The sequence below is a fragment of the Felis catus genome, chromosome E2 (genome assembly GCF_018350175.1).
Source record: "Felis catus isolate Fca126 chromosome E2, F.catus_Fca126_mat1.0, whole genome shotgun sequence".
Classification (NCBI taxonomy): Eukaryota; Metazoa; Chordata; class Mammalia; order Carnivora; family Felidae; genus Felis; species Felis catus.
Window position 1 is genome coordinate 58,221,783 of NC_058382.1, and position 19,713 is coordinate 58,241,495.

Sequence of the window (19,713 nt, forward strand, 5' to 3'; positions counted from 1 at the left end):
AGAAATCAAGCCCTCTTAGAAATCCCTCTGGGGCCCCAGCCTTGGGTGGTGCGCCTGCGACCAGCTCCGTCAGGATTACGGCCCCGCGCTGCTGGCCCAGGGGACAGGCACGTTCATTAAAATTTGAAACACAAATGGAAAATTGCTACCTGCAGCCTCTGTGAGCAACCAGCAGTGCATCTGAGTTCCCGTTAATGGATCGAACGCGGAGGAAACAATTACAGCCACCGCCACGGCCATTCCTTTGGAGATAGCGGGGTCGCATCCAAACCCGTCGGAGGCGGGGGAAGAAGCCATGAGGTCCACGCGATGATGGTTATTTTCCTCTGTCCCGGGGCTGAGACCCCAGTTCCCCACCCCCCCCCCGACCATAGGGCACTTTTCTTGGCTTCTCCGTCACCCCGCTGCCTGCAAGGCATGAGCCATCCATCCCTGGGCCCTGTTGGGTTTGTCACCTAACGCATCGGTACACGTTTGCCCCTGGCTGGGTTTCGAGACTTTTATTTGGGAGGTGATCCCTGGAGACGCAGAAGTGAGGACAGCAAATAAGAAAGGGAAGAAGCTGGTGCGGAGGCATCACTGAGCCCGTGCGGGCATCGGGAGCTCAGCCTTGCCGGGGGCCCCTTAGAGGTGCCGGGGAGCGGTCCTCCGTTGTCCCCCGTCCTGGGGCGGAGAGCGTCGGGTGCACCGTGCGCTGCCTCCGTGCGGGGGTGGGTTGTCCAGGGGCTGCTGCTGGGGAGCTGATGCTTCAGCAATGGCTTCCGTCCCCTGCCACCTCCTGACCTGGGGCAGTGGGTGGCCCTTACTTCAAACAGACAGCTCTGTCATGCGCTCGTGAGCACAGCTGATCCCAGCCAGTCGGAGAAGGGGGGCCGCAGAGGCCTTTGCGTGGGTTTGGGCAGGAGAGAGCGAGGCCCTCTGCTAAAAGGTCCATCCTGGATGGGCTCCAGCTCCCCAGGACCCGAGGGCTGGCGGGGTGGGGGCGCCCCTGAACATGGGGACAGCCCCAGTGGGGTCCTAAGCAGAATACCCTGGGAGCTGTGTCCCCGCCTGGCCCTCCCACCCTGTCACTGCCCCTCCCAGCCTTGCCGGGATGTCTTCCGTGTGCACTGGTGTTTATTTGGCCAAGGGCTGGGCCAGGGACTTGGAGTCTGAGCTGTTGTAAGGAAGTGGCGGTGGGGGGCTCCCTTGTCCCCCCGCCAGGATGGACCGGATGGCCCTGGGTCCTGAGACAATGGGCCAGGGAGGGGCCAGGTGCTAGGCCCAGGGCAGGAAAAGGACGACTTAAGGATAAACACAGACCCGCCCGTGCAGATGAACTTGGACTTGGGCTGCAGGGAGATTGGCAGACTCTGTCCCTCCCCCCATGGAGCCTGGGGAGGAGCTGGGGGGGGGGGCGGTTGCAGAGGCTGAGCTGTCCCTTCTTGCAGCTACCCCCACAGGGAGTGTCATCATCCCCACCACACACGTGGGGAAACTGAGGCAGGGAGGAATGTGCCCAAGGCCACACAGCTAACAATGGAAGAGTGAGCTTTGTACCTGGGCACTCCTGCTCCAGACCCCTCAGTAATAACCAGTGTGCCACCCTCACTCTTAGAAGCTGGGCTCCCGCTGCCCCCCCTCCCCCGCCTCCCCAGCTGTGCTTCCAGCTGTGACCCTGGGCAGAGGCTGGGGGTGGGGTGGGGGGTAGGACGGATCTACCCCTCTGGTCTGGGACTGTGGACTCCCAGGTTCCGGCAGGATTCTGCCGCACCTGCCCCCGTGGGTATTTGTGGGGGTGGGGGGGTCACGTCTGTTCTTACACGTGTGTGACAGAGAGAGGGGGCTGCGTGTGGCCCAAGACTGGTCTCACCTGCGAGTCATGTGCCCGGGGCCTCGGGGTTCGTGGTTATTGTCAGCAGACTTCAGGGGCTGGAGATTGTCCCCACGACATTACCCTTGTGCCCCTGAACCGGCCCTCGCACAGACGGCCTTGACCCCCGTCTTCCAAAGCAGGGGACACACAGCAGCCCTCTGACACGGGAAGAATATGCTCGAACTCTGTGTGTCTAATCTCTTAGATACTCTTTTTGCATGGGTTTTATAACGGAGAGATGGTTAACGTGTGCAACGTAGAAATAACCGGTAAGCGAATGGACGCATATACCGGGACACGAGAGTTCAAAGTTTGTTTTGTTCTTACTTTCAGAATCAACTTTATCGGATATGGTTTGCGTCCGGTAAACTACAGGCATCTCGAGAGTTGTGGTCATTGGCCTCTGACACAGGCATCTGTCTGTGCTCCCGCCGCCCTGGTCCTCGTGCAGCACGTGGCCCTCTCTCCAGAAAGTTCCTTCCCAGGTGCACCTACCCAGTCTCTCTCCACCCCAGCCAGGTGGCCACTGATGACCTTCCTTGACTCCAGGCTAGGGTCTCTCCTCCTTTTGACTTGGTGGCAAAACAGCCGAAACGAAACGTAGCGTCTCATCTGGGTTTACGCGGTCAGTTCAGCAGCGTGAAGCACGTCTTCACTGTGGCGCGACCCTCGCCACCGCCCGCCTCCAGGCCTTTTCCGTCACCCCAAACGCGAACTCTGTCCCCATCGGCCCGCGAGTCGGAATCCGACCAGTGCAGGGTCTCCGGGGGTGGCATCCTTCGGGACCTGCCCGTCTGCGGTCTGTGATGGGCTTCGCGGGCGGAGCGTAACGTCCCCGGGGACCACGCGTGTCGCAGCGCGCGTCGGGGTTTCGTTCCCTGACGGCTGTGTGTGCGCGTGGCGTGGGCTGTGAGCCCGTGCCTCCGCGACGCTCGCCTGGGTGGTTTCCACGTCTCGGCCCCCGTGGCCGGTGCTGGCGGCCTGTTCCGGGCCTGCTCTCTCTCCGTGCTTCTGGGCGTTTCCTAGGGGAGGCGCGCCGGCCCCCGGAGCCTCACGGAGCCACCTGCCCCTGTGTGTCTGGCTGCCTTTGCGCGACCTTCCGTCCTGATGTTTGTCCAGGTTGCCACGTGTGTCCGTGTTTGTTCTCTTCGTTGCCGAGCGATGTTTCTCTGCGGGATTCCGCGTGGTGCTCGGCCGGCCTTTTACCGACGGACAGACGCTCGGGGCTGTTCTGGGGGTGAGGAGTCAGACGTGCGCGGCTCCAGCTCCCTGCCCGCGTCTGTTTCTTGGAGCTGAGGTGTGCGTAGCCCTCCCCTCCCAGCAGCCGGCCGGCCCAGCTTCCCCTGGGTGCTGGATGGTTCTGGAAACAGAAGGGAGATGCGGCCTGCCGTTGAGACCTCAGAGGCCACGTGAGGGGGCCACCTACGGGCTGGGACCCCAGCAGGGCCACCTGGGGAACCCCCGCCCTGGGGGCTTCCTTCTCCCCAGGCCGGGACTGAGGGTGGGGTTAGCAGACTTCTCCTCTGGAAGCCCCAGGCCCATCTCTGCTTGGGTTGGGGGGCGGGGAGGGGGGGTGCTTTTCCAGGCCACCGAGGGGAAGCCATGGAGGGTAAAGGTCGGCCTCCTTATCAGGGCTCCCTGGAGGGAAGAATAAAAAACAAAGCCACCCACAGCCCTCTGGGCGTGACAGTTTGCTGATAAGAGGAAGGCTGCCTGGTGGTTTGGGATGACACCCTGAAAGCAGAAGTGAGTGAGCCCTTTGCTAATCTGGAGCTGCATGTGGCCGAGACCCCAGTCCCGCTGGCAGGGGCCAAGAGGCCAAACCAACCCGCCCTGAGCCCGGGCCCCTGGGGGACCATGTGTTCACCCCCTTCCCCCACTTTGCCTGTGTCGCCGCGGGGGCTGGGGGATCCGCTTTCCAAAGTCCCTCGGATGTGGGCCTCCGGGCCCAGCCCTGCCCCTGCTTCCTTCGGCCTTCTGATGCGCATTCATGGGGCGGCTGCTGTATACAGGCTGGGGGGGCCGGGCTCTGGGCTTTCCAAATGGGAGACGCCGGCCCCGTAAGGGCTGGGCCGTGGGGACAGTGTCTGCAAGAGGGGATTGTGACAGTGCAGACCCCAGGGCCATGAAAGGGGGGTGGGGGTGGGGGCGAGAGGCGGCGAGGATATCTAAGGGAGAAGTGTCCCAAGGAGGGAGGGCCAGGAACTGCCTGAGGATTAGGATGGCCCGGGTCAGCAGCCAAGCTTCTGTGGGTTTGGCTGAAGGCCAGGAAGTTCTGAGTTCTCTGTGGGGCTCACTGGCTTGTTTCCTCAAGGGAAGTGGGGTGATGTGCAGGTTTGGATCTGGGCTTCTTCGGAAAAGGAGTAGTGGGGCCGCTCCGGGTCGTGACGGGTGGCGTGGAAGCGGCCGGGCCCCTCCTGAAGCCAGGGCCACCACCCGCGCTCCCAGGCGGGAGGGTCTCCAGGGTGTGTGCCCCTTGCCGAATGTCTGCCTCCGCGACCCCCCTCCCTCTGTCGACCTTGGGCAGGGATCCAAGTGTCTGAGACACGGGGATGTTAGCCATACCTCGTCGATGGCGGAAAGTACGAGCCCCCCGGGGGGCCCGGAATGTTCTCCACTCTCCAGGTGGTAGGTCCTTCATCCACGCTCGGAGCTGGGAGGAATCTGAGGTCCAGAGAGGTCCCGGGTGGCAGGTGGCGGTGGGTTTGAACACAGCCTGTTCGTCCCTGGGCTCCTACCCCCGGGGGGCTGCCTGGGCAGGAACGGCTCCCTCACCTGTCTCCCTGCACCGAGGAGGCAGCGGCCAACACAGCCCCGAAGCGGCTGGGGAAGCAGGCCTAGCCTTGGCCACCGTGTAGCCCGGGGACAGTCACTATCGAGGATGCTCATGGGTCACAACAGGGAAGGTTCCAGAAACTCAAGCCCCGGCATGGTCCCGAGCTGGCAGCGAGGGATGGATGAGGGATGAGGGACAGATCACGTCGTGTGTGGGACGCCCTGCAGGGAGTTGGAGAAGGGGGAGGTGAAAAGGCCTGAGGCATCGCGCCCGACGGGTGGGGCCTGGCACCCATCCTGGAAGTCCCCAGGGAGGGGGGCGGGGGGGAGGGAATGAGGTGAAGCCCACTCCTTTGGTGGCTCATCAGCAGCCCCAGACAGGGTCACGGGGCCCCAAACTGGGGCTTTGGGTCATCTGTGCGCCTCCGCGGTCCGCCGTCCCCGTGACAGCAGATAATCGAGGTTTGGCTGATCTTGATTGTGATTTTCACAGGCGTCTGCTCGGGCAGGGGGGCAGGAAGAGGGTCAGACAGAGGAGCGAGGCTGTGCTCCCGGGAGCTCAGTGATTCTCGGTGTGAGTCAAGCTTTAAAAATTCAAGGGCCGGGGTGCCTGGGTGGCTCAGTCGGTTGAGCGTCCGACTTTGGCTCAGGTCATGATCTCACAGTCTGTGGGTTCGAGCCCCGTGTCGGGCTCTGTGCGGACAGCTCAGAGCCTAGAGCCTGTTTCCAATCCTGTGTCTCCCTCTCTCTCTGCCCCTCCCCCAGTCTCACTTTGTCTCTCAAAAATAAGTAAATATAAAAAAATTAAAAAAAAAAAATTCAAGGGCTGAAGGAGGGGACTCGAGCTGCAGAGCTGGACCCGCTTGCGGTCACCCTTGCTGCCGGGGGCTGCCTGGGGCCTGAGCGCTTGGGCAGGCCACCACCCTGGAGGCCTTCCAGACCCGGCTCCCACGGAGCAGGGACCCGCACTCCTCGGAAGCTTCCGGAACCACGTTCCCAGTCCAGGTTATGGCCCGCTCCCTGTTCAGAGGCAGCTGCCCCGGGCTGCTTTCGTGTCCAGCCTGGGTATCATTCGTTCATTCGCTTAGTCAGTACCGAGCCCCCACCGTGTGCCAGACAGCTGGCTCGGTACTGCTGACCCGGTGGTGACGAAGCCTAGCGAAGTCCCAAAGAGAGAGACAGGAGCACACATCTATCTGTCAGGTGTAAATGCGGAGATAAAGTACATCAGAAACCCCACAGTGGGGTGCGGGGGTGGGGCAACGGCGGGGAGGGAGGGGGAGTCTGGGAGCAGACCTGAAGGGAGGGGAGGGATGGAGAGAGCCTTGTGGGTAGCTGGGGGAAGAGAGTCCCAGGCAGAGGGCACAGCCTGTGCAAAGGCCCTGAGGCGGGAAGAGCCGGGTTGGGGCGGGGAGGCTGGTGCGGCTAGAGTAGAGGTGAGGCAGAAGGGCAAGGCCAGGGCCACGTCTTACAGGGACCGTGGAACCAGAGTCTCTCAGGGGTCACCCGTCCGCCTGCTTCAATTGGGGCTGGAAGGGGAGGAGAGAAGGCACGGAGGCCATTCCGAGCCATTGCTGCTCTACCCCAAAGCCACCTGTGGCCACCCGGCTGGCCCCATCGGCAATGGGTTTTTAATTATCTAAATATTGCCTTTGCCCTTTGCTTCCAGCCGGGACTGCTGCGCTCTGCAAAAGGCAAATGGCTTTCAGTGGCTCTACTTGGGGGCGCGGGAAGCTTTTCTCCCTGTCTGATTACAGCGGAGTATAATCTGCTTGGTTTTATTGTTTAGAAACAATACAGCAACGTGGCAGGGAGTTCGGAAAGTGGATGTGGCAGGGAGGGGGGCAGAGGTAGCCGCCGTCACCAGCAGCCACGCACCTCCTGGCGTGTGCTGGCTCCATGCAGGCCGCGGTGTCCTTTGTTTTTCAACTGCGTGTGACGTCGCGTGGGTCCCGCTCGCGGGGACCGGCGGGTGGGGGGGGGAGGCTTGGCGAGGGCCTGGGGTCTCAGCTCAAGGCGTCGGAGGGAGCCGACCAGGGAGGCAGGCAGGGGGTTCGATCTGGGGCTCCGCCACCCTTCTCAGGCCCCAGGGGGGAGGCGGGGCTGCGGGAGGGAAGAGCAGATGTGAGGGTGGTTCTCCGGGAGGAGGTCAGATGCCAGGCAGAGCCGGCTTGTGGGAAAAGGGGGGGGGGGGCAGGTTCCTCTGGCTACACCACTCAGGCCGCCCCTCTGCCCTCCCTCCCCCAGCCTCCCTCTTGCCCACCTGTCCTCCGCCAGCCCCTCCCCCCACCACCGCCACACCCCTTGGCCGAGGGGTCCGGCCCCTCCGCTGGCGTCTCCGTCGCCCCCTGGTGCCCACGGGGGCCACCGCTCTCCTTCCCCCTTCTCCTCGCGGCCTTGCCCACTCCCGTAAGTGGCTTAATTAAGGAGCTGTGCAGTTTATTTATGTATGGACCTCGCCTAATTGGCGTGTTTGTCTTTCCTCATTATTCCCAGCTGGACAGAGCCGTTTGAACAACAAATGCAAGAAGGCTGGATTTCTCCAACACAGTGTCTATTTTTGAAAGGCTGCTCGGTGCCCCCGCGATTAGCCGCGTGCACATGTTTGCCGGCTGCAGCCACATGCCCGTAAGCACTTAATTGTGGGTGCAGTTAGTCAAGGCGGGCAGCTCTCTGCAGATTTCAGGGGTGAGGGGACCTAATTACACCTGCAATTGAGTGCTTCAGCGGGGACAAAAGATGCCTGTTCAGCTAATTGCAGCCACCGAAATTGCCCCCACAGAAAGAGTCCCTGCTAGATGCTCCGGGAGCCAAGGCCGCGAGTTGTAATAAAGAGTGGAGAACTCGGAATTATAGCGGTAGGGGGTGCTGGGCTGAGCCTCAGGGACTCGGCGTCTCGAAGCCGGTCATTACACCCTCGGGGCCGTTTTTTTTTTTTTTTCCCCTCCCCCCACCGTGGAGGCTGCTCGGTGGCTGGTTCTTCCGCGAGCACCTGCCTTCACACGCGGAAATGTCACACCGAAGGGAAATGGGGGGTTGACGACGCCCTGTCGCCCGCCTGCTCGCGGGGCGGTGTGAGTCACCAGTCTCGCCTGCGGCAGACCCCGCTGTGCCTTCACCCCCGACGGTCTCAGGTCCCGCGTGTGTGTGTCGCGCGTCCCCCCGACAGCCACGGAGCTGCCACGCGAGCTGGCCGTGGTTCCGGAGGAGGCGGAGGGGACCGGCAGGGCCCTCGGGGAGCCCGCGTTCTGGGGCGGTCTTAGGCCGCGGCCCCCGTCCTGTGACGGTCTCGTCACCCGCAGGTCCCGTCAGGCTTGCCTTTGGTTTCTCTGTCGGAGCGACAGGTTTGTGCCGGCCTCTGGAGTCACGGCGGGCCTGCTTGTTTCGCCTGTTCGTGCTGCTGACGCTCGGCCAGGAGGCGTGGATCTCTCGTGTGCCTGTGCCCGTTGTATTTGCAAAAAAAAAAAAAAAAAAAGTGGGTGTAATTTGAAGCCTGAGATGAAGGTGCCTTCCTTCAGGGGGTCTTGTGTTTGTTCCTGGAACGCTGTTGCTCTAGAAGCGCCTCCGCCCAGGCCAGGGCTGGACGAGCCTAGGGCCACCCTAGAGGCTTCCGCACGAGGCCTGGCCGGCTCCCCCCTCCCTCTTACCCTGAGCGGGGTGGCCCTCTGGGGTCCTGCCTCGTTACCGGCAGGGTCTGCTCCACCTGGCGCAGAGGCCCCCGGCTTTGCTCTCCGTCCCCCTCGACCCTTAAGGCCATAAAAACGGAAGTTCAGAACTTGCCGGGTCTGCGGATGCGCTCAGGGCCGGCGTGGCCTCCGTGGCGAGTCGGCTCCGGGGCTCTGCCGTCCCTGTCCCTTTTGGCCTGGCGACTCCCTACAGTCTTGTCAGCGGTTTGGTGCTTTGAAGAAACGGGGGGGGGGGCTATTTTTATCCAGCCTTTGGGGTTGATTTGATGGGTCGTTACTACGAGAAAACAGGAAGTCCAGGCTGCTGCTTCTCCCAATTCAGGGTGGCAGTGGGGGTGGGGGGTGGGGACAGAGCCCTGGAGGAACCACCAGGGCTGTGCCCAGCATAGAGGGTGAGAGGGAGTGGCAGCCACCGCGTCCAGAGTGGTCTGGGAGCCCTTCATGGAGGAGGAGGAGAGTGGCAGGGAAAGGGTGTGCAGACCGGCTGGGCCCCCCCCACGAGGGCCGACTGCAGCAAAAGGCCAGCTTGGATGGGGGTCTGCTGAGATTCAGCCCACAAGGAATGCTAGCTCCCAGGCCAGGGGCCTCCGCAGGGCTCTTCTCTGTGGGGCCCCGCCAGGGGCAGAACCTGGGCGCTTGGCCCGATGCTGCAGAGGGCAGACCCGTGTGGGCCCCGGGTCTGACCCTGCTCAGCTCCGGGGCTGAGTTACAAGCACTTCCGGAGTTTGGCTGGCAGGGGAGGGTCTCACCTGCCCCGATGTCCCCCCCGCCCCCCACCCCCCTTCTCTTCTCCTGGCCTCCAGTGCCTGCTGTCCTACGTCACGGCAGAGCCACCGGGGTGGCCCGGAGGGTATCTATCCCGGTGTGGCCGCAGAGTGGGGCTGAGACCTTGTTTCTCTATCACTCTGGATAAGGGTGACACCCCCCCCCACCTTGCTGCTTGTCATCCGCGTGACCTTGGGCCCGACCCCTCCCTTCTCAGGCTCGGTCTCCCCACCTGTGAAGGGGGCAGGGGCTCTCACTCCCCAGCACGGAGGACAGCCGCACCGGTGGGGAAGGTGAGGCGGCCAGCGCTAACAGTCGTGCAGTCCGGGGACGCGTTGGCGGGAGGCACGTTTGGCTCTCGGGCCCGAGAAGGCGTTTCAAAGGGTGCGCGTCCCAGAAGGGGGTCGGTTCAGAGTTCTAGCAGGGCAGGGCCTCTGCCGTCCGCGAGCTCCCCCGTTTTGACCTTTGGGGTGGAGTGGGGGAGACAGCGCCGTGCGCATGTCGGCTCCCACCCCCCCCCCCCCCCCAGTCAGGGCTGGGACGTGGGGAGGGTGCGAACCCACCCTCGATCGGCAGGCGAGGGAGGAGAAGCGACTTGCACCGGGCAGCTTTCTCTTTGGAAAGCCGTTCTGTTTCTTAAATGTCAGAGTGAGCAGATGGTGTGTCTGAGTTTTATTAATCATGGGCTCGCGGAGCTGGAAGGCCTGGGGGATCATTTAGTCCGAGCGTCCTACCGAGGAGGAGACTGAAGGCCAGAGAAGGCCAGAGCCACGCTGCACCTGTGACGGGGGCTGAGCTGTGCTGGGACCCAGATCCCCCCCCACCCCCCCATGCCCGCGTGCCTCCCACTCTGCGGAAGTAAACAGGTGCACTCTCCCCTCCGCCTCAGGAACAGCCGTCCAACTCCCGATGAAAAGCCGAAGCAGTGCTGATTCGGGGATGATCCGCCCCCAGGAACAACCGGAAATCCTGCCTTTGGGACACAGGGGTCAGGGCTGTGGTCGCCCACTGAGAACGTTCCGGTCTTGGGGCACCCTGCAGCTCCAGACGAGCTGGGGCTTCCCAGGTGCTGCCAGGAGACTTAGGGTCACGAGGCCCAGGGGACCCAGCCTGACTTGTTGGGGGCCCTGCTGGACCCACCCCTTGACGGCGATTCCTCTGGGCCACGTAACTCCTCCCTGCCCCAGCCCTTGACTGAGACTGTCCCCTCCCCTCCGTGGCAGCTGTTGAGACGGACGGTAGCACAGGGCACCCGGAAGTTCACCTCATCACATGATGTTATGAAATTGAAACCACCGTTTTGGCCCAAGTGGGCAGAATAGCTCTTTTGTCCTGCCTTTCCCAAATACATCCTAGAGCTGCTCCAGTGAGTCACGAGATGCTCCAACAGCGTGGTTCCGTGAAGATAGCAGAGGTGGGGCTAGATCACACTAGAGTGTACATGACTGATAGCATATACTTTGTTCTTCGTAGCGGGTTTTGCTTAGGTTGGAGAGAAGGAGGTCTGTGGAGATAAAGGAGAATGACTGAGAGGCCCAAGGCACCAGGGTAGCCCACATAACCTGTTGGCGGCCTTCACCCCCCCTTTGGCCGTATGAGCACCTTCACATCATTGCGTTCCTTCCTTCCTGGCCCTGTTAACTGAGACACAAGCTTGTCCCCACTTTGGAGCCATTGATTCTCAGCAGCATCGGAGAATCTGGGACAGCTGGAAGGCCCCGTTCAGCCCCTCTGATTTTTTATGCGGTGAAATCGGGGCCGAGAGAGAGCGTTTTTTTTTCCGAGGCCGATGGCAGAACGGGGTCTGAAACTCTGGTCCCGCAGCATACTGGTGGGGTCCCTTAGGCTGCATTGATGGCTCTCAGCTGGGGTGAGTTTGTGCCTTCGCCCATCCCCCGGGGGAAATTTGGCCATGTCTGGAGAGATTTTCCTTGTCGCGATGGGAGTGTGCCCCCGGCATCCAGTGGGTAGAGGCCAGGGATGCTGTTAAACATCCCACAGTGCACAGGGCCGCCCGCAGCAGAGTTCTCTGGCCCCGGAGCGCTGGGGGGGGCTCCAAGTCAAGCGTCTGACTCTTGATTTCCACTCAGGTCATGATCCCACGGTTCTTGAGTGCGAGCCCCGCATCGGGCTCTGTGCTGACGGCTCAGTGCTTCGGATTCTGTGTCTCCCTCTCTCTCAGCCCCTCCCCTGCTTGCTTGCTCTCTCTCTCTCTCAAAAATAAATAAACACTAAAAAAAAAAAAAAAAAGAACCCTCCAGCCTTAAATGTCAGTGTGCCGAGGGAGGGAGCCCTGGGCCACATCCGTGCCTGGCCCAGGAGCTAGTCTCCAGGAGGATGTCTTGAGCTGGGGACATCCCGTGGGTTCAGGCGGGACCCACCGGAGGGTGGATGGACGGTCAGGCCGTGGGGGACAGCGGGGACAGGGTGGGCCAGGCAGATGCTAAGGCAGGACGTGGCAGGGCTGAGCCAGGATTTCGTCACGAGGCCCCGGGGAGCCCCTCTCGGACCCCATCGTGCTGCAAGCCAGTGCCCAGCCACCTTTTAAGACTCGCATCTCGTCGGCCAGAGGGCTGCAGAGACCCAAAGCAGTTAGGCCTGGGGGAGACAGGGAGATGTGCGTGTTATCCACAGGCGGATAATTATGCCCCCCCTCCCCTGTCACTCCTTCCCCAGCAGTCCCCAGCAGCAGGCAGCAGGGAGGGCTGCTCACACATGCCTTTTTTGCCTTGAACCGGCTTCCGCCTGGTCCCTGGTGCACAGGCTCCGGGAGGGAGAAGAAAGCCTCGTCGGCTTGGCCCCGGGCAGCAGATCAGGACGGTGGCCGGAGCCGAATCGGAGGAGGCAGGCCCCACGCGGGCTGTCGCCGCGTCCACAGAAGGTGCCTGTGGGGGTTTGCGGGAGGCACGCTCACGCCAGTATGTTCCCTCCCCCCGGAGACCTCCCTCGGCACTGCTCTGTTGGCTCCACAGGAAACAGAACGCTGACAAGAGCTGTCGCGGATTATGAATGGACCGCCTCCAGAAGTGGCCGGCCTTTGTCCCCGGGAGGCGTGTGAGGACAGGCTGGGAAGGGCAGGGGGGTGCTTTTCGGGGATGTGCCGCGTGCGGCCCCGGCGGTCCCCAACACCGTCTCCGTCCGATTTCTCCGGCCTCCACGCAGCCACGAGAAGCGAGCCCCTTGGCCGTGGCCATCCAGGTCGCTGCCCGAGGCTTGCCCCGCCGCTGTCTCAAGGAGGTCCCCCAAACACGGATCTCGCCGGCGGTCCGCTCCAGCAGCGGGCCCGCGCTGGAGGCCGGATGCCCGGTTCTGCGCGTTGACCGCGGCCGTGCGATGGACTTGCCCTTTGGCTTTGTCGTTTGTGTTGCTTTTCGTTAAGAAGGGCACCTGAGCTCCAGCCTCTTTCCCGGCTCTCACCCGAGGGGAACACCACAGAGAGCGGCTTAAAACGCAGGGTCTGGGGCTCCGAGGCAAGCTTTTCCTCTTACCGGCAGCGTGACCTTGGGCCAGCCGACTTTATTCCTCTGGACCTCCGTGTTCTTATCGGAAAAATGGGGATCCTGATAGGCTTGCTTTGGTTGTGGGTACAAAATAGATACTTAAAGTGCCCACTGCAGTGCTGGGTATTAAGTAGATGCCTCTTAAGGGGACCTACTGGTAACGTGTTCAGCTAACAAAGGCCCTGAGTCCCAGCGGCTCATCGTGCTACAAGTAACGGTTTCCGACTCACATCGGAAACTAGACAGGAGTAATTCTCCACCAGGTGCCCCCATGACGTATATTCGGCAGGAGGCCGCGTCAGGGGCCTCTGCTCTTAACCATCTTTGGGGGGTCTGGTGGAGGCGCTGCGTGTTTTAGACGTGGGTCCGGGTCGTCCTGGGAGCGGACATCTGGGAGGCAGACCCAGAAGGAGAACACGGAGGCTCCCGCGGGAGGTGGCTCGGGGCCAGGCCTGGGAGTGGTGAGTTATTCCCTTCCACCGCGTTCTCTTGGCCAGCACTCGGTCATCTGGCCCCACACATGTGCATGCGAGGCTAAGAAACACCGTCTGGGTCTGAGCCCAAGAGGAGAGAGAGAAACAGGTTCGGTGAAAAGCTGGCCGCTAGGGCTCCTTGTTATTGTTACCCCAGGCCTCACGGGGCGGCTGGGACGCAGAAGGCCAGCTAAGCCCTCGGTTCATAGGCTGATCTGGCAGGGCTGGTTGGCCGTCCCCCGGGCAGATGGCCACACCCGATGATCCCTTACAGCCCAGGCTGCTGCCCAGACCCCAGCCAGCAAATGTGGGTCACCCGGGAGGAGACGGGAGGGTGGGCAGGTCACTGGGAAGCCTCCCCATCCCAGTGGGTGTTGACTGCAGCTTCGCGGAGGACGGGCCACCTGACCACGCACCCGTGCGGGGGTCCTGGCCCCTTCATGTTAACCCAGGCCCTCGCTACAGACCCGAAGGAGAGGCTGACCCCGCTGGCCCGAGGCCCATGGCGTCCAGCCCTGGATGCCACCCAGGGCCTCCCTGGGTTGGCAGCACGGAGGGCATTCATTTCTACAAAGTGACAGAATGTATTAGTTCCCCGTGGCTGCTGTAACAAAGTACCACAGACCGGGTGGCTTAAAACATCAGAGATTTATTTTCTCCGGGTGCTGGAGGCCAGAAATCTAAAACCAGGGTATCAGCAGGCCCAACACACTCCCTCCAAGGGCTCTGGGGGAAGATCCTGCCTGCCTCTTCCAGCTCCCGGGGCACCACGTGTCCCCCTGGCCGTGGTCGAGTCCCTCGTTTCTCTGCCTCCATCCTCGCGTGGCCTCTCCGCATGGCCTCTCTAAAAAAGCGTCTTTTTAGAAGGACGCTTGTCAGATTTAGGGCCCACTCTGACAATCCAGGATGACCTCACCTCAAGGTCCTGAATTCCATCTACACAGACTCCTTTTCCCAATGTGGCCACAATCGCAGGTTCCAGGCGGACACGGGTTTTGGTGGGGCCGCCGTTCAACCCACGGCACGGGGGCAGCTGGAGGAGGCCCCCTGAGGCCTGGCCCCCCCCAAGATGGGACAGCACAGCCTGGATGTGCACTGTAGCCCCTGGGGAATAGGAGAGGAAAGGCGGGAACAGCACACAAAGACGGAAGCCAGGCCTGGGTTTGCAGATGTCGTCGGGAGGGATGCTTGGACAGAGCTCCCCCGCCCCCCATTTCTGTCCGGACCTCTCAGACCTGCCTGTCTTGAGACTTAGAACATTCGCACGCCGTCCGGTCACCTAAGGACTAGAGCGGGACAGACGGGGCCAGTGGGTGTGTCCACTCCCTGTGTGCCCTTCGGGTGAGTGACTTCACGTCCAGGGGCCTCGGTGTCCTCATGTGCAAAATGGGGTGACGGTCACTGTAGGTCCGCCTCCCAGGGTGGGGGCAGGTGCCAGATAAGATAACACCCTTAGCCAAGCACGTAGCACGCAGCCCTGGGTGTACTCAGGCCCCATCAACGGCTGTTATTATCGCTATTTTTCAAAACACGGGAGTAATTACAGCTGTATTTATGGAGCCCTTGCTGGCTGCCAGGCACCAGGGTGGTTATCCACCTGGATAACCTGGAATGCGGGAGTGATTTCATCCCATCTTCCAGGTGAGGAAACTGAGGCTCAAAATGGTGAGGTCACCACCTGAGGGCACACAGTGGGTGGCCCCCCCCCCCCCAGCTGAAACTTGAACTCTGGCAAGCCCAGCTCGAAGCTGGTGGTCAGGAACCTGGACTCTGGAACCAGCTCAGGTTGAAATCCCAGCTCTACCATTTACTGGCTGTGTGTCCTTGGGCGGGGTCCTTGACCTCTCTGTGCCTCATCTAGAAAACGAAAACGCCTAATGGTGACCTTGAACAGCATTGTCATGAGGATCCAGTGAGTTCCCTGTGAAAAGCGCTTAGCACAGCAGCTGGCAAAGACCGAGTGCTCAGGAAACATCAGCTGGCACGATTATCCTAAAGAGGGAAGTGGAGGGGGCAGAGCCAAAGGGGCATTTCAGGTGAGCCACGCTCCCGGCCTTCCCTCTGCTTCCTTTCCTGGGATCCCCGGGGAGCACCGCCAGGTGTGGTGGTGGCCTGGTGGCCTCCGGGCCTGGCCCAGGTGGCCACCGGCGTGCCGGTGGGGACACAAAGGCAGCAGGCCCCGGGAGCCGGCCCCCTCCCCGCCCGGCTGTGCTCTCCAGACCCCGGCTGCAGCCTCAGTGTCCTCAGCACGTGTGGGGAGGCTATTTTTATGGCGTTCAGCTGACGCTCTTGGCCGGGGAGGCTGTCTCCGTCCCCGCGCCGTGGCGACAGCAGCCCCGCTAGGGGGAGTCTGGGCCCCCTCCATTTTGAAGGAGCCGCAGGGGAGGGGCGGGCGGGGGCCCTGCATCTTCAGAGTGGGTGTCCAGGGGGCTCCACTCGGCTTCCAGGGAAGCAGCCGGCAGCCCCCGGCTTGCTTTCCCCTTGAGAAATGCGGCAGCTTTCTTTTCCCTGCACCCTGCCCGGGACAAGGCCCAGCGTGCCCTCTGACCCTCGGCTGGCTGACAGCGTGGGCAGGGGGCTCTCAGGGCGGCGGTCCCAGCCGTAAGAAGGGGCCCTGGAAGCTCAGCCTGCCCCCCTTCTGCGTGTTTTCTAGAAACGCCCTCCTTCTCCCCAGAGGTGAGCTGATCCACAGGGGGAGGGTCGTTGCCACGACCGGCCGGCCTCTAAGAGAAGACAGGGGTGGAGAGAGACGTCCTGTCCTTGCACGGAACCCCCATGAGGTTCTGCCCTTCTCACCTGGTCCAGGTGTGGCCCAGACTGGCTGCCCTTCTTGGCCCCCCCCCCCCACCGGCAGGCCATCGCCACCCTCAGAGGCGGGGCGGCTCCCCTGGGACTCAATGGCCACAGTGAGGAGTTCCAAAAACCACAGCCAAGCCACAAGGGCCGGTGGGAAAGGGAAAATCCTTCCAGCTCATCGTTCAGACACATTATGGCAAACAAGCGAGCCATTCAGCGGACAGTCTGCCCGCTAAGCAGGCTGCTTGGCACAGCGGGGGTTTTGCTTTCTATTTTTCAGCTGTTTTGGCTTCGGGTCAGGAGCTGTGGTGCAGCCGCCCTCCCCTAGTGGCGCTCACCTTTTCCTCCCGTACAGATGTCCCTGTCACCAGGAAATGTCACCAACCTACGTGGAGCCGCCTAGACCCGGGGCCAAAGGAGGCTTGGTGTCACTAGACTCCAGCAGCTCTCACCTTCTTCCCGGGGGAGTGGCCAAAAGCAATTAGGGGTTGGCCTGGGCTTTTGAGATAATTCAATGCAGGCATTCAGATGCTTATAGGGAGAGTTGTGTGCCTTCCTCGGGGAAGCGGAGAGGCTGGTGCTGGCCCACCAGTGTGGGGCCTCCTACCCCCCTCTTACGGCTCGCCCCCCGCCAGCCGGGCTGGCGGGGAGCCTCCCCCAGGCTCTGCCTTGACTCCCCTGCCCTGTTTCAGTCCTGGAGGGCCCCCGACTGGCTGTGTCCAGAGGCCCTCGCGTAGAAGCCAGGCCAGTTGGAGCTGGAGACCGAAAACCCCTTTGGCATTCCCCTGGGGCTGGCGGCGTTCTCCACAGGTGGCTCTCAGAAGGCAAGCTCCTTTCTGGCACCACCTTCCCCATTTTAGCAGGGGAAGGGGGGCACCCAGCGGATTGGGGGAACATCCCTCCCTCTGTACCCTGCCTGTGATTGGCCCATAATTACAGGTTTATTGCCTGTACAGCTATTGTGTAATGACATGTTTGCAAATTAATTTTTATGGCTCCTGCCATTAGCATATACAGTAGAGGAAGGTTTAGTATTAATTACTAGGTTGTTCCTGTAATCCCGGAGAATTAAAAACCAATAAAAGAATGACAACAGAAACTGATAGTTTAGGGTCTTTTAAAAATAGTTTAAAAAAAATTTTTTTTTCCCCAAAGTAGGACCAGAGATTTTCCAAGCTTAAGACGCACTTGGAGGGGGCGGCCGCTCAGCCGGGCCCTCCCGTGCGCGCCCCGGTGCCCCCCACTCCCAGAGGGGCGCGGATTATCAAGTGTGCCGGTGATAAGTGGGTGATAAATGGAGGGGAGGCGAAAGCTGCGATCCCGGCCCAGGCCGAGCCGAGCCGAGCCGAGCCGGAGGCGGGGGGCGGGGGCGGGGGGGGGCGCGCAGGTGCTGAACCCCGACCCCGCCGCGCCGGGGCCGTTGTCTCCCTCGCCAGGCCGCCAGCGGCGGCAGGCGCAGGGGGAGGTGCGGGGAGCGCCGAGCGCGCCGCCACGCAGCCCCGGAAACAAAGGGCCGCCGCCGCCGAGGGCCGGGCGCGACCTCCGGGGTCAGCGCGGGGCGGAGCGGCCAGATGTCGGCGGCGGGCGCCGGCGGCCCCGCGCGGCCCGTTTCCTCCAGGTCAGCAGCCCCGGCGCCCTCCCGGGTGACCGCGCGCGCTCGGCCGCCCGCGGGGAGAGGCGCCGGGCGGGGCGCAGGGGGCGGGGGAGGGAGCAGGGGATTAAAAGATGCTCCTCGCACCCCCGGCCGCCCAGCGGGCGGAGGAGGCAGCCGCCGGCGTGCGGCACCCACCCAGCCGTTGGTGGCGGCGGGGCGGAGCGCCACCTCTCTCTCGGCTTCGTGCGCTCCGCCCAGCCCATTTAAGATCCTCCGGGCGGGGGGAGGGGGGCGGGGGGGGGAGGTGAGTGGCATTGAGGGGTCAGGAGGAACGCCTGGTGCCCCCACCTCTTCCAATTTGCCCTCCGGAGCTCTCCTCTAGAGTATCATATTCCGGGAGTTCAATTGTCATCTGAAGCCGCCGCGTTTAGAAGGGACCCCCGGGCTGCCGCTGGGGACCCCTGATTTACGCAGTGGCTGGAGAGCGTTGGCAGGAACCCAAGCCTGGCGTGACCGCGGAGCCCCGCCCTGCGTACCTGCGGGCTCAGGTCTGTTCCTCAAACCTGGATGGTTGTATTTGGGGTCAAAAGGTGACCCCTCAGTGTCACCCAGCCGCGATTCCGGCTGGTTGTGCCACGGAGGGGCCCTTCGGAAGGTGAAAGGGCTTGAAAATAAAGGGTCACATCCAGAGGCAGCTTTGCAGCGTGCGTTGAAGAGTGTGTGGGGGCGTGGGTAAAGGGATCCTGTCTCTTTAAAATCGCTGGGCTGGACAATGAGCGCACAGGATGTGGTTTGGCGGCAGGGTTTTTTCCCCTTCGATTTGGGGAATTATCACATGGGGCCTTCTTGAGCTGGTGTGAAAGAGAGGCGGCGTGGGGAGGAGAGATACAGACTCCACACAGTCACTCACACACACTCTGTGCAGTTGATCGTTCTCTTAAACCAAATTAGCCAGGGCTCTCGTTACTATGGTGCAGCCGGGGCTTGCAGAATCCCAGTAATAGCATTTATTAGGTCTATTTGCCTGGAAGCATGCCTTCCCGGATCTGATAATGCACCAGTGCAGGGAGAGTGTGGAAGAAGGTATCAGGCATTTGATTACACTTGCAACAGGGATTTTTAAGGGTGGGGTGCGAGGAAGAGAAAAGGAGAAAGAAGCCGCCCGCCTTAGGAGCTCACCCGGGCTGGGCGGTGTGTGCCTTTCCGCAGTCCCGCGTGGGTTCACAAAAGGCGGGCCAGAGCTCCCCCCCCCCACCCCCACCCCGCCCCACTCCCCGGGCACGGTTTGGGGATTCTCCTCCCAGGCCCCGGCGGCGGGTGAACTCCGGCTCCCGCAGCTGTCAGCCGTGGGTGGGGAGGGCGGGCCGGCGGCCAGAGCGCAGAGTTGGGCAGCCGAGGGGGGCCCGGCGGCGCCCGCAGCCGCCCACTGTTTGCAAACGGCCCCGCTTTGGGGCAGAGCGGAGCGCCCCGCTGCCAGCAACGGCAGCCTCCCCGCGTTTGGAGAGGGGAGCCCAGCTCTCGGCGCCCCGATCCTAGTCCGCACGGATCCGCTGCCCGGCTCGGCGGCCGCGCTGGGGGAAGCTCGCAAGTGAAACTATTATTATCGCCCTGCAAAGCATGGAGCTCTTGGAAGACGCCGCGTAGAGACGGAAGGAGCCGCCGCCGCCTGCAGCCGCCCGCCGCTGCGCCCCTACCCTTTCGCTTTCATTAGGGGAGACAAATCTGCTGTCAGGCAGCCAGCTTTCCAATTTACCGATAATGATTCTTGCATGAAAATTGATCGAGGGGCTCTCCACCGCCGTGCGCTCTCGCCTCCCCGCTCTCCTCCTCCTGCTCCTTCTGCCCGGGCGCCCGAGCCCCCGCGAGTTCTTTCTCCTCCTTCCCCCACCCCTGCTCTCTGAGTCAGTGGTGGGACGCCGGCCCGGGGAGATAACCAAAAAAAAAAAAAAAAAAAAAAAAAAAAAAGAAAAAAAGAAAGAAAAAGGTTTTGGGGGGGGGTGTTGGTGGCGAGAGGGGGAGGGGAGCCGGCTCCTCGGCCTGCTTTCTCCTGCCCGAGACTTGTTTGCAATCGCTGCCTCTTTTATTTACGAGAAGAAATCTCCCCCTCGGTACTTCTTGGCTGTTTGGGTATTAATTTTCTCCTCTCCCCTCTCTCGCTCGCCCCCTCCTCCTCTTCCCCCACCCCGCCCCTCCTCACCCAGTAGCTAAGGGGAAACGAAAACAAAGCCGATTTCTCCTTGGCAACAAGAGATACCCCCTCCCGCCGCCC

General features: G+C 62.2%; 1 protein-coding gene and 1 long non-coding RNA gene across 5 annotated transcripts in view; one reads left to right on the top strand and one right to left on the bottom strand.

Moving 5' to 3' along the window:
• GSE1 (Gse1 coiled-coil protein) overlaps positions 1–19,713 on the top strand; it is a 390,912-nt gene that overhangs the window by 267,705 nt on the left and 103,494 nt on the right. The gene's annotated exons all lie outside the window — the stretch shown is intronic.
• On the bottom strand, positions 2,160–4,841 carry LOC109494984. Its single transcript, XR_002150179.3, has 2 exons — positions 3,736–4,841; positions 2,160–3,215 (listed from the first exon to the last, which is right to left on the bottom strand). It is a non-coding gene; the product is annotated as an uncharacterized LOC109494984 (long non-coding RNA).